The sequence below is a fragment of the Alligator sinensis genome, unplaced genomic scaffold (assembly GCF_000455745.1).
Source record: "Alligator sinensis unplaced genomic scaffold, ASM45574v1 scaffold788_1, whole genome shotgun sequence".
Classification (NCBI taxonomy): Eukaryota; Metazoa; Chordata; order Crocodylia; family Alligatoridae; genus Alligator; species Alligator sinensis.
In genome coordinates, this window is record NW_005842140.1 from 452,240 (window position 1) to 459,367 (window position 7,128).

The 7,128-nt window shown below is 40.2% G+C and overlaps 1 protein-coding gene across 2 annotated transcripts in view; it reads left to right on the plus strand.

The window, feature by feature from the left end:
* Positions 1-7,128, plus strand: part of GALNT13 (polypeptide N-acetylgalactosaminyltransferase 13) — a 422,841-nt gene that overhangs the window by 121,128 nt on the left and 294,585 nt on the right. The window lies entirely within an intron of this gene.

Below are 7,128 nucleotides of genomic sequence, written 5' to 3' on the forward strand. Positions count from 1 at the left end.
CTGGGCAAGTAGCAGCAGGGCATAGCCCACGCTCCCAGCGCTGCCGCTCCCGCATTCTGCACCCCAGTCTCTCCTCCCCAAGTAACATGCTCCCCTACCCCAGCTGGGCAGCTTGCCCCAGCCCCAATCCCTCCCCCACACCTTTTCCCTCCCCTCTCCCCCAACCCCAGCAGACTTATCAACTGGAGGCAGCTGTATCAGCTGCCTGTTTAATCTATGACTGAATCTCCAAAGTGGCCAAATCTTTTTCGAAGCTTTCCCAAATTGATTTGGATGCTTTGAATCTATTCAGAGCTTTTCTTGGTCTCCCTATTTGATTCGGATTCGAAGATTCGGTCTCCGAATTGGACTGAATCTCCTCTGAATCAAATTAGCTACCGAAGCTTTGCACAGTCCTAATATTTATTTCCTTTGACTTCTATAAATCTCTCTTTTTCTCTCTATAGGATTTCTATAGCATTGAGAGGTTTATGGAAGTCTATGAAATGCTTATTTTATGCTGATCCTTGAAATCACAGTGGTGCTAGGCTGCTATTTGTAATGCTTTAACACACTAGGGCAGGAGCATCATGCACATAGCCCATGGTGGGATATGGGGCATGGAGCTGTTCTGTTCACCCTGCTGGGCTACTGTCAGGACACTGGAAATTAAGGAGTTTGGATGGGGCAGAGTAGCCAGCTGCAGTATTCAGGGCCCTCGGGTCCCACTGGACACTTGAGTGGCATCAGGAAGGTGAGTGAGGACTGACACATCCCCAGTTGCCGTCCAGCTACTTTGCCTGTTGCCACTTCCATGGCCTTAGCTGCTGGTCCCTACCTCATGCCTCCAGCTGCTGCTGGAGTTGCTGCTGTGGCACAGGACATGTAGTGGCAGGAGCTGTGGCTCCAGCATAGAGCATGTGGCAGGGGCTAGAGGCACTATGCACAAGGAGCATACAGTGAGTTTGACACCTGTGCTCTAGGGCAAAGATATCAAACAATTGTGTCACTTTGGATACAAACTACGATTTCCTACCTCATGTTGAAGAAATTGGGTAAATGGCTAACCAGCCATATGTTGGAATCCAGCAAGCTCTCAGGTGCAAGTTTGCTGCAGAAGATGTATAAGTATGTGGAAAAGAATCGAGGTCTTGCTGTTCTTAAGCTCTAAATGCAAGTGATTCACAGTAGGTGTTAGGGCCATAGAATACAGACTACAGCAGGGGCGGGCAATTATTTTGGGTGGAGGGCCGCTTGCTGAGTTTTGGCAAGCCATTGAGGGCCACATGACAGGCAGCCAGGGCAGATAAATTTTAATTTTCTAAATTTTTTAGGGGCCCCACAGGCTGGAAAAAATGGCCTGGTGGGCTGCATCCCGCCACATTTTGCCCACCCCTGGACTACACTATGGGCTAAGAAAAGATTTCTCAAAGAAATATCAATTGATATTATTTGCAGTGATTTTACAAGGGTTTATATATAACTGTACCAAGGTCTATCTCAGTGCAATGCTTTACAAAAAGTCCTGCAAAGTCATAACTCTGGTCTGCACTTTTCAGCACAATTTAGCTGAGGTATAGGAAATGGATGGTAGAATGACACTGTACACAATTTATCCCAGCATCTCTTATACTAATGACTAAACCAGGACTGCCACTTGTCACATAGGCAAGGAAAAGTGGATGTTGAGAGGAAATGTTGAGAGGAAAAGCAAGAAAGATACTTGTGGACAATATTGGGCCGTTGAGTAGTACGTTTGGATGTAGTCTTAGTTCAGCTCCCTGTCTGCTCTTATGAAGGACACGTTTAACATTTGATTTATTTTTTTAAATTTCATCAGAAGCAGTTGTTGGTAACTGCAATACATAAAATGTACTTGATTGCCTGTGCCAGGTTTCATAGAGTATAAGCACTGGAAATATAGTTGCTACATTTTATTGTTTGTATATACACAATAAATTAAAATACATATTTAGATCTAGGGTGGAGTAAATCTAAATAAGGATACTTAGGCATAAAAATCAAACTGCACAAAAACAGCCTTTAAAACGTGTGATTTGATGTCTGTGAGGTTTGATAGTTTCCTTTTCTTCCTTTACTATATGTCATCAGGTCCAGTAACTCTTAACCTTATTATACTTCCTTTCACACAAATTTGTAAGACACATAGCATAAATAAGATTTAGAAATAAGCTTTTTAGCCAAACTTTTACAAGAGTGTAGGTCCTGAAACCAATAAAGCTTGGTCTTTCCTTGCAGTTGTAAAAAGTTACAGCAGCTTTCCTCACAGGAGAAACTGAACTAGGGTTCCATTGGACAAGATGACCATTATATTGCATTTAAATTTAATTAATTGCACCATGTATTCAGAAGTTATTGGTTTTACAGTAACTAGTGTCAAATGTAATGTTACCTGCTTCAATAATTAAGTTAATTAAACTGTTAAATAGTAGCAACTATTTCCATGAGTAGAATATTATCAGTATCTGTGTGAAGAGTATCTATTGTGGATACTCTTTATGACTTGAGATGGAGATCTTAGTGTCTTCTGTGTCTGAAGAAGTGGCTGCTATGCCCTTCTGGATGATTAGAAGTAGTAACTACACTAGTTATAAATTGAAGCATTGAACTTTTTTTGCAAGGCAAGATTCATGTCTCTCCAACCCCACTGCACAGTAAAGCTGCTGTTCCATTTCTAAACTCATGGATTCCTACAGAAATTTCCCTGTAATGATACTGAGGATATACCAGAAATCCAGCTCCTCGATCCCTGGCTGTGCTGTGGACCCCCTCCTCCTGGAAATCCCTTCAAGGAGTGTGTCCCTTAAACCAGTGGCTTTTCATCTTTTAGAGTGGTGGCCCAAGTGCTTGCTACCCAGCTGCATTGTGGGCCATCATTCCCTTCCAGTAGGGGTGGGAGAAGGGAGAAAGAGAGCTGGCTGCCAGTTAGAGACAGGGGAGGGGGGAGAGTGAGCAAGGAAGAAAGTTTACCTTCCAGTTCTTGCTATAGGAGGAGAGAGTTTTCCTCCTGTAAGCAGTGCCTGCCTAGGGTAGGGAGAGAGGGGAAGAGAGCTAGCAGTGGCTGCCATAGAGGAAGAGAGGGAGAGATCGGGGATGGCTATGGAAGTGATCAGTGGCACAGTGCAGAGCAGAGAAGGGGATGTGCTGGGCCTAGCTGCTTGCTGTCCTAGCCTGTGCATATGCACAGGGAAAACAGCATAAATTGCGTTGGCTTCTCCCATGAGATTTGTGGAAGATTCAGGTGGAACAAATGTACTTTTCTGCACACTCCAAGCCCAGAGAATCAACCCCGTGGAGGAGGTTCTGCACAGCTAGATGAAGTGAGGAACTTGATAGAGGTAGGAAGAAGTCCCCTCCTGTGTACTGGAATGATCTGAGTCATTATATTTCCATTTTCTGGCTGAAATTTTTCTAAGCTACCTAACAGATCCAGATGCCGAATCATTAGGAATTAAAACTGTGCACTAAAAATTGCTGGGGCAGCTTATTGAATTCAATGTGGCCAGAGGATGCTCTGCAAATGGTATACAGCTGAGTGTCTGTTACAAAAACTGTACTGTAAATGTTAGTTTTATACTGAATTTACTTTTTTGTGTTCCTTTCTATGAATATTCTAAAGAAATAAGATTTACTAGGGTGAAAAATTGTAGGAAACTGATTTTTTATTTTTGTTTGAGTTCTCAAATGTTCAGCAAAAGCAAATTTAATGGGGGTATAAGCAGTCCATTACTGCATAAATTGTAGATTTAATAATCTACCTTGCAAGTTGAAATTGGTGTTATTGCTGATTAGAAGTTGCAAAAATCCCATGGTTTCAGAATACATATATAGCAAATGAATAAACTATAACATGCTATGAATTATTTGTGTTTAAACTTGAGGCCAAAACTTCTTAAATGAAGAGATTTATGAAAATTTCAGATAATGATCATAGTTGGCAATTTTGCCATTTGTTTGCATATAAAGAAAGAGATGTCAGTTCTTGAGTAACTAGCTAAGAATGTTTTCTTTGCTGTATTTCAAGGCTCTAAAAAGAAAAAGCTTTCGCTCAGCTAATATTTTCCCTAGCATAGATCAAAGAATGTAGCTTCTATGAAAAAATGATTGATATGTGTTGCTAAAATTGGCATAATAGCTTATCAGATCTGACACTGAATGCCAATTAGTATACTATGTGATGTTCAATATGCAACTCTTCTGTGGATCACAGTGTTGATTAAAATGGCAGTTGTTCTGTAAGCGATTATTTTTACTCTTCAGAAGTAAATTTATTTTTTCATATATAGTCTCTTTTCCTTTCTGGCAAATGTACGGTCCTGAAGTGGGCCCCATATTATGCATGTGCATATATAATAACCATTCACAAGCATAGCTATTACAGTGCTGCTCATTTTGCACTGATAACAGAAGAAACCTTTAGGAAATTCCACTAGTACCAGTTTTTGTTTTTTTTTAATTTCAGGGACTCATGTTGATCAATGGCTTTCACTTTGTGGCGCAGGAAATCTGCAAGACAGTTAGTACTTTAGGGTGAAAGATTCAAAGGAGATGAAAATCATTGTGTGATGAGTATCTAAATCACAATTTGAAAATGTAATACAAGTTGGTTAATTTATAAGAAACAATCTAATTTTTATTTAATTGGTATCATATATAACAGTTTATTTTAATGATTTATTGTCCTTAAGGTGGCTTTAAATAGAGAGTGGCTAAATATTCATCAGTGCAATTACTATAATAAATGGGAAGTAAAATCAACTTTTTAAATCTATTTTTCATTTTGGTAGCAGCAGAAACATTCAATAAGAGGCTGAAGGCATTCTGTTCTAGATAAATTATGGAATATGAAATACATAATATAAAGTACAACAGTTTTTCTTGTAGCTATGGTTTCAATTTGAATACTTTGTAATAAGGAAAAAATATAAAATGTCACATTTTTCCAATGGTATGGATGAACATGTACAGGTTTCCCTCGATTTATGTGGGTTCTTTTTATGCGAATTTGCTCTTATGTGATGCGTATATTTAGACCCATAATTCATTATATGCGAGGTAAATTTGCTCCTATGTGATCAGCATAGATGCCCCCAATCCCTCCCCAGCAGGTAAGTCTGTGGGGGGAGGGGAAAGGGCCATGGCTCCACTTGCCCCAGCCCCAGCTGCAGCCACCCCGGGAGTGGCCAGTGCCAGCAGTCTGCAGCCGCTGGGCTGCACCATGCTCTGCCTGTTCCCCTGTGCCTGGGCTCACCCCAGCTCCTGGGCTGCGCTGTGCCGTGGTGTAGGCTGCTGCCGGGGCTGCTCTAGCACAGGCTGGGGGGAGCACAGTGCAGCCCAGCAGCTGCAGGCAGCTGGCGCCAGCTGCTCCCAGGGCCACTGCAGCCGGGGCTGGTATGAGTGCTGCTCTTCTTCTTCTTCTTCTTTGCTGCCTTGTGCAGCCCCAGGAGCGGCACCCCTCCACCTGCCTCTTCCCCAGTCCCAGTCTCACTCCCTCCCTCACCGCCATGGGAACCTATCCTTATTTGTTACATTGTAAAGTGGGTTCACTTTATGTTAATTTAATTTATGCGCCGCTCTCTGGGAACACATGTACAGCATAAATTGAGGGAAACGTGCATATGAAAAAAAATAGACTAAAGCTTGCTTTTCATAGAATGGCTAAAACAAAACTAAATTTGCCAGTATAAACTTTCTGATATGAACTGCTTTCTCTTTTCTTTGTTCAAATATGCTCTCAGCATGGAGAGCTTTTTGAGCAAACTTTCAAGCAATCTAGTTATAAACATTTTATTTTATTGCAAGCTATGTATTTATGTATGTCTGCTGTGCACCATAACTTGCTTCTCAGTTCCATCATCACAAAACCAGAAGAATATGCAGTAAGTGGGCTTTTTTTCTTCTGGACACTTTTTTGCTGCTGTTGACTTGTTTACAGTTTGCCTTATTAAAATAAAGATATTGATGCACAGCTTAGTTGCACAGAAAAAATGGATCAATGTGAGTGAATGAAGGAAAACAGTTCAAAGGTTCAGGGAAAAAATCATATAAAAATATGTTAAAAAATCCTCAAGTGGGCATTGGGCAGTTCCTTTTATCATAAATATATTGAAATATTCAAACTCTTCATGAAAATGCTGGCGCACAAAAATACCACCTATCATTAACTATAGGGTTTCTACCTTGGAATGCTAGCAATGCAGAGGAGTGTATGTTTATAGAACTAATCAAAAACCAAACTACCTCCTCCCTGAAAAAAGATGCCACTCTACAAAATTGTGTTCATCCTAAATTTAGGAAAAGTATGGATTGAATATTTATTCTAGCATTTGCTATTTCACTAGTGTTCTAACATTCACTGTTGTATTAAACATTCTTTATCTCTGACCATGTTTGTGGCAGTATGGTGAGCAACTGAGCACCACCTACCCATGGGGAAAAAAAATAGGAGCTCAAACACCACCAAGGGTCCTTAAAGGGTCATATATCATTAGTAGTACTTTTGTGATGTAAAGACACTTTTCTGGTGCCATTAAGTTGACGTGATAAATTGTGACGCTCCCTTATTTAAAGTGTAGTTTTATAATGATACATATAGTATCGACCCATTGTGATGTATGCCTCATTTGAGTTAACCAGCCCCATCCAATGGGAAGGACAAGGGGCTAAGGTGGAAGAGACCAGGGGAGCCTTTTCCTGACAATGGTACCTGATCGCTCCAGGATGTTTTCAGCATCCTTTAACACGTTTTTCAACACAAGTGGTAAGTATTCTTATTCCTTTTTACTTCCCTTGATGTTTTTGCTTTTCTTAGTTGTTTGCATCAAATACAAATCTTCATTATATTAAATTTTACTGATGTATTTGTTTTGTTCTGTTGCTCTCTCCAAATTTAAGTAGATGTAGCAACAACTTCATAGAACGTTTTGTGTTGTACATTTTACCCCCACAGTTTGGGTGTGTGTGAAATGTGTGCATGTGCATGTAGATTGCATACACACATACACACAGAGTGCTATGAAGAGCTTTCAAAATTAAAATAGATGCAGCAGCAACAGAGCAAAACATGCATTGGTATATATTAATATTATATATTTATATTTATATATATATTTATATATATTTATATAT